The sequence below is a fragment of the Alnus glutinosa genome, chromosome 10, assembly GCF_958979055.1.
Source record: "Alnus glutinosa chromosome 10, dhAlnGlut1.1, whole genome shotgun sequence".
Taxonomy (NCBI): domain Eukaryota; kingdom Viridiplantae; phylum Streptophyta; class Magnoliopsida; order Fagales; family Betulaceae; genus Alnus; species Alnus glutinosa.
The window spans coordinates 7,354,204-7,361,720 of record NC_084895.1 but is presented as its reverse complement, the minus strand read 5'-3'; positions in this window follow the sequence as shown (position 1 = coordinate 7,361,720).

Genomic DNA, 7,517 nt, shown 5'->3' with positions numbered 1-7,517 from the left:
CAATCGAAAATGATGGTCGATAGAAATTATTTTTAGATTGATCATAAAAGTTTCTTTAATTTTTGGAAAACGAAAACAGTAAATCGTTTTCTGGATTTAAACTCATCATTCTTGCATGCACATTTGTGGAAATCCGTCACCGCCGGGCATTGGAGTTTGTTGGTAGTTCAACTCTACTGTAGAAGGTCCTCAAAATTTGGTATTCCATTGCAGGAGTCCTGCCAGTGCCGAAATTTAAAAATTTTTGCCGGAATTCGGCGGACTAGATTCTGGCCAAACTTGTAGGAATCTGGCCATTTGTGTCGGAACCCGGTGAAAGTAGCTGGAGTCCTACCGACCAAGGACAGAATCTCGTCACCGATGGTTTTTCGTCGTTGGTATTTTTTCGTAAGAGTCAGATGCCGGAAAATATTTTCACGGAAATCATTTTTTTCTGAAAAGTGATTTCGTTGAAAATATTTTATGATAAAAAACATTTTACATCAAAACAAATAGAGCATAAGTCGAAAGATTAATTCCGAAATGATGGATCACATCCTCTAGAGTTCTTATGTAATTCTACCTTGTAGAATTATTATTATTATTATTTTTTTTTTTGAAATAAATGATTCAGATTTTCTTACCTCAATATTTATAGGATCCTATCTCTATCTCGGTGCAAGAGGTACTGAATATTTTATTATACAATGGATTATATTTCTAACGTTGGATGATTTGTTGTTCTCGATCGTGTGTATTTGTTTTTGAAACATAGTGGCTTTTGAGTGTGTGCGTATCCATGGTTTTTGGCAGTGATCTGAACGCATCCGCCGCGCCGTGCAATCCCACACATTGTACGCACCATCATAGGATGCTGCGTGCATACAACAGTAGCATCGCACACGTGGAAGCAACTCCACGTGCAGCGACAACAACATCATGCGACAGTAGCAACACTTCGCACGCGCATGCAACAATGCCAATTGCGGACGGGCACGTAGCCACTCCAGCGCCGTGCACACAACAGTGGAAGTGCCGTAGTGGACCATGCAGCAGCACCGCGGCTACGCGTGCACAATAACTGCAGTGACGCTTGGGCAATGCCAATGGTGCTTTCGTAACAAAGCCACTCGGGCTTCATGCCCCGGCTTCGTGCCATACGTGGTGAGATTTAATAGCAGAGAAGTAGTGGAAGAGCGACCGTCATGGATGCTCAATGATGGCACTAGATCATATTTAATTTGTACAGCCGCATGCGGCATAGGCCTTTTTGGTGGACTATTTGATTTGGCGGCGTTACTCAGTGGTGTTTGGTGTTGTTCTAACGGAAATGGTTATCGTGTGTAGGGTAGAGAGGCGGTGACGGTGGGTGAAAGGAAAAAAAAAATACATTAAGATTTTTTTTTTCCCCCCGAGCTTCGGGTAGGATTTTTCAATCTTTTAGAAGTAGGAGGAGGTGGTTAATAACCGCTAAGCGCCTATTCTTATAACATTAATAATAATAGTAATGTTAAAACAGTTTTTGGTTGGGCGTCAAAAGCTTCAGAGAGTAATGATAATCTCCTTCTGGCAAAATAAGAAATCCGGTGAAGGTGCTTACTGGGGGTGCTAGCTGGTCTCATTCTGATGCTTAAGTCAGTTATTTGATATAACAAGTGTATTGCTTCAATAACAATAATTTCAGCTAGAGAATACTTGGGGGTTGATCTGTATTTATTATTAAAAATAGATCCAGATGGTTAGTCCCTAAAAATGAAAGAAAACATCTTTCTGATCTGATCCCAGAACATGGGTCATCGCATGTCTCGGAACGTGTGCCTCCCAATAATCCGTAACATGTATATCCACGTTTGGATTTGAAGCAGCTTTGTGGAGCATGGTCTGAGTATCCAAGACACGCTCGAGTATCTCGGATTGTCATGACTTCTCACATATGGTTTGACATGGGCTGGGCCTTTGCTTGAATTAGGCTTGGTTGACGAGCCTCCTTCTAAGATGGTGAGGCTCGGCTGATGGGCTTTTTCTTCATTATTTGTTGATCGTGGGTGGGCCTTAATTGGATTTTCAGACCCACTTGCTATCAGTTAGGGACATTCCGAATTCCAAGCACTGCGGAGTCGGGCTTATCCAGGTCGGGTACAACGACTGTTATGGGGTTATTCAGGTCGGATAAATTGACTGGGCTCAAAACTCTGTGATGGGGTTGTTTGGGCCTTCGGGATGATAATTTCCCCAACAAATAATATTCTTGAACTTTGTTATATTTTGAAGTCTTCTAGTTCTTATTTATTTATTTTTATAAAAAAAATGCCTAAAATAATCTAAAATAGGCTCTAAAAAGATACTCAAGGAAGGTTTAAAACTCCTAAATAGGCCCAAAATGCTCATTTCTAAAAAGCGGTTATGAGTTTCAATACCGTTAATTGGCAGTTATTTTAAAACAGCTAACTGCCTAAGGCGGAGCAGTTGCGGTTACGGAAATTAAATAACCGTATAAGGCAGTTGTGGTTAGAGGCAATAACCGCTAACTACAACTGCTTGTACACCCTTACCATCTACCACACATTATAGCAAAAGTAGGATCTAAAGACAAAACAACAAGTTGTATAAGTAGAATTAAACTAGAAATGATAACTAAAGGCAAGATTAACGAGATAGGTAGAGCTGATTACCTTCTCTTGAGTGAAAGCTCTCAAGATCCAACTTCTCTCTTCTTCTTTCTCTTCTCTCTCACTCTAAGATTGCTAGAGGCTCGGAGTGACGAAATGAGGCATAAGGACCAAAGAACAGTGTTTATAACAAACCCATGCATGCTCAAAAGAATGATATCGTCTAAATCCAAGTTGTTATAATCGTCCATTGATCATTCAAGTCCCAAATAGAATGTTCGTGACTAGGGTTTTATCGAACGCTCGATCACCCACATCGATCGTTCGTTTGTTCAACCCTAATTATCTTTAAAAAAAAAGAAAAAAAAAAAAAAGAAAAGAAAATCCAATACTCAAACCGACTACATTAGTTCCAAGGTTAATTAAACACAAATAAATTTAAGGGAAAATTTCACTTGCCACAACTTATATTTCATCACTTTTGCAATCATGCGCTTAAACTTTAACAAATGTCGATTTAAGGTCACTATCTTTCAATTTTTTGCAATATTAACCCTCCCGTCCAAATTCAACGTTAAATCAAACGGTTGACTAGTAACATGTCCCTTAAATTGGATCACAAGACTTCTAGTGATAAAGCTAAAGTAGTTGAGTTAGACTAAGTGTCTTCCTATTTTAGATAAATGTTAAGTTGTTGAGTTGTAATTATATTAGGTCTCTAGGTTAAGAGATAGGGTTGATAGGTGAGATAGAAGTTGTTTTGATGTAAATCACTTCTAGAGATTATCTAGATATTTCGGTACTATATATATATCAAGGTACTGCTATACAATTCAGTAAGCAGATTATCAACAAATACTCTAAATCCTATATGGTATCAGAGCCTCTCAAGACCTACGTCTATGGCTATTCCTTCTGCTGAAACTGATTCCAACGTAACTTCTCCCCCTCTCTCAACTATTCTCTCCCCTTCTATCCTACCACCACAAATCCAGAATGTCCATGCTCATATCTCCGAGAAACTGACACAATACAACTATATTCTCTGGCAGTTTCTCATGGTCCCATTCCTAGAAGGCCAAAATCTGTTCGGGTATATCGATGGCACAACTCCACGACCTCCTCAGCTCCTGCCCGACTCCACATCCGGACTTCTTGTTGCAAATCCGAGCTACCACTCATAGTACCATCAGGATCGGATGATATTCAGTGCTATCATCTCCACTCTCTCCGTAGAAACTCTCCCTCATGTCATTGGACTCACAACTTCCCGTGAAGTCTGGATCACATTGGAAACTCTCTTCTCTGCCCAATCTCAGTCTCGAATCATGCAGCTTAAAAAGCAAGTGTCCAACATGAAGAAAGGATCTCAAACCATCTCCGCTTACTTCCAGAAAGCGCAGGGATTATCTCATCTCCTAGCAGCGGTTGGCAAACCGATTGAAGCCTCTGAACTTGTCTCTCACATACTCGCTGGACTTGGCGCCGAGTATGACCCTCTTGTCACATCCGTAACTATAAGGCAAGATTCTATATCTCTAAATGATCTCTATGGTTTTATGCTGTCCTATGAACTGCGTCTAGAGCAACACAAATATGCTCTTGAGATAAACATATCCACTGCTAACACGGCTCAACGCCAAAGTCCTGTCTACTCCCGCAACAACCGGGGCCACAATAATGGATATCGCAACACCAACTTTCATCGAGGAAGGGGTCGTGGACCACCCCAGCAATTTTCCACATCCAGCAACAATATGTCTCAGCGCCCGGTTTGTCAAGTCTGCCACAAACTCGGGCATACAGCAGCCATATGCTGGTTCAAGTACGAGCAAGGAAACCAGGCTGACTCCTCTCCTATGCAAGTCAACATGACTTCAGCAACATCTGCTTCTGACCCTTCATGGTATCCAGACACAGGAGCCAACGTTCATCTCACAAATGATCTCTCCAATCTCAATTTGAATGCTGAGGAATACACAGGTACAAATCAAATTCATGTAAGCAATGGACAAGGTTTGCGAATTTCACATTCTGGCCGTGGTCTCTTACCAACACCCTCACGTAATTTCAATTTATTCTCCTTGTTTCATGTTCCTCAGATTCAGAAAAATCTTATTTCTGTAAACCAATTTACTAGAGATAACCATGTTTTCATTGAATTTCATCCCAATTTTTTCTGTGTTAAGGATATTCCAACTCGGCAGCTCCTCCTCCAAGGCTCGAGTAAGTTCGGCCTTTATCCATGGCCATCCTCAAATGCTTCCTTTTCCAAGTCTCTTGCTGCTTTCGTTGGTTAAAAAGTATCCTTGGACAAATGGCATCTCCGACTCGGCCATCCTGCTACTCCCATCGTCAACCAAGTTATTCAATTCAATAAGCTGCCCGTGTCTTCTTCCAAGACTCCTTCCTTCTGCTCCCCATGTCAACAAGGAAAAAGTCATCGTTTACATTTCAGTATTTCTCCTTCCACCTCCAGCAAACCTTTACAGTTGCTGTTTCTTGATGTATGGGGTCCTGCTCCACAAAATTCTGTACACAATAAGAGATTTTATCTAAGTGTGGTTGATGATTTTAGCAAGTATACATGGCTTTATCATCTTGAAACCAAATTTGAAGTTTGTGCTACCTTTCTTAGGTTTAAACAATTAGTTGAAACTTATTTCACTACCAAAATTGTTTCTGTCCAGAGCGATAATGGAGGTGAATTTAGTCCTCTTAAGACCTCTCTCACCTCTATGGGAATTCAATATAGACTAAGTTGTCCCCATACACATCATCAAATGGGAACAGTAGAAAGAAAACATAGACATATTGTTGAAACCGGGCTATCTCTCCTAGCTACTGCCAGCATACCCTTAACTTTTTGGGACTCGGCTTTTGAAACCGCCACTTATCTCATAAATCGACTTCCCTCTAAAGTCGCATAGAAAAAGTCTCCCTTTGAGTTACTTTTTCATCAAACCCCTGATTACAAACTCTTAAAGATATTTGGTTGTGAATGCTGGCCATTCCTTCGTCCATATAATTCAACTAAGTTTTCTTTCCGTTCTACATCATGTGTGTTCATTGGACATAGTAAAAATCATCTTGGATATAAATGTCTCCACATCCCTTCTGGTAGAGTCTATATTGCCCGACATGTTGTTTTCAATGAAACAAATTTCCCCTTTTCCAAATCCGAAGTTCCTAGTACCTCATCTCTCTCCAAATCCCATCCTTCCATGACTCTCCCTTTTGTTCTTCCTTCATCCCTTCCTCTGTTTAGCTCTAGGCATGACTCTCTTAACATTCCATCATCAAATCCACCTTCTCCTGTCTCAGTCTCCACAGAAACTGACCCTGTCTCTCCAATAAATTTTCCCATAGTTCCCTTTGAGTCATCTACTGAAATTGAGTCTCCTCCTCCAATCCGGGTTCATGGTATGACCACACGGTCTCATAATTTGATCTTCAAACCTTCAAAGTTTACTGATGGCAGAATCAAATATCCCCTTCCTCAAGCCCTCACGGCTTCAATTGCTCTCCATGAAGAAGAACCAACTTGTGTTTCTCAAGCCAACAAAAGTGCAGAGTGGCTCGCAGCAATGAATACCGAGTTTGATGCTCTCTTCAAAAATGGCACTTGGTCTCTTGTTCCATCCTCTCCAAACATGAATATAGTTGGTTCAAAATGGGTATTCCGTATTAAAAGGAAAGCTGATGGGCAAATAGAAAGGTACAAGGCTCGTTTGGTGGCAAAAGGGTTTTATCAATAACCCGAGATTGATTTTGCTGAAACCTATAGTCCTGTGGTTAAACCAATCACCATTAGAACTGTTTTAGCTATTGCTGTCTCTGCAGGCTGGGCTATACGACAGGTGGATGTCAGCAACGCCTTTCTACATGGACATCTACAAGAAACAGTTTATATGGCTCAACCGCCTGGTTTTCATCATCCAAATCATCCCACAGCTGTAACACCTCGCCTTTTACAAAAAGACATAAGTGAAAATTTCAATTTTCATGTGACATTACGACATCATCAGAGTTATAAATTGGCAACAGAATATATTTTTTTCTTAACATTAACACATCAGAGCTTCTAACAAAATACTTCAAAATATATATAAAGAGTGTAATTGAATAATTACACATTAAAATAGTATTTGTGCCATGTATGGCACAGATAATTTACAAACATTATATTCATAGCATCATTAATACATACCAACAAAAATATAAATATTATTCTCCGAATATTATAATAATGGACTAAACATATTAGTCCACAAAAATGGGAGGCATCCTAGTCTCAGATACTGCCATCAAGATCACCTAAATGTCTGGACAATCCTGATACTTCTTCTCTTCATAACCTGTATTAATATATAATATAGAGAAATAATAATATAAAAATACCTATTGAGTCCATTATTTTTAATAATGATATAATTGCTGATTTATTAGAAATAAAGAACACAATGCAATGACATAATAAAATGACAATTTTATATGCAGAGTCTTATTTATTTAAATAACCATTTTCTTCTTGCCTTCATCATATGGAGACGTAACTCCAGCATATAAAATTTAGGAAACGTAATTCTTGTCTAACGTGTTATAGGAGACGTCACTCCTTTAGCAAATGATAGGAGACGTCACTCCCGTTTAGCGAGTTCTAAGGAGACGTCACTCCTCTAACAATTTATCTAAGGAGACGTCACTCCTCTAATAATTTATTATCTTTTTGGCACAGGCAGACGTCACTCCCTGGTCCGTAGGCAGACGTCACTCCCTACTCTGTTCTTTATTAATATTTTTGGCTCAGGCAGACGTCACTCCCTGATCCGTTGGCAGACGTCACTCCCAACTTTGCTATAATTAAATTCATTAATTAAAATAACAAAATATGCAAATTCCACATGCGCAACCAATTAAATAAAGCAG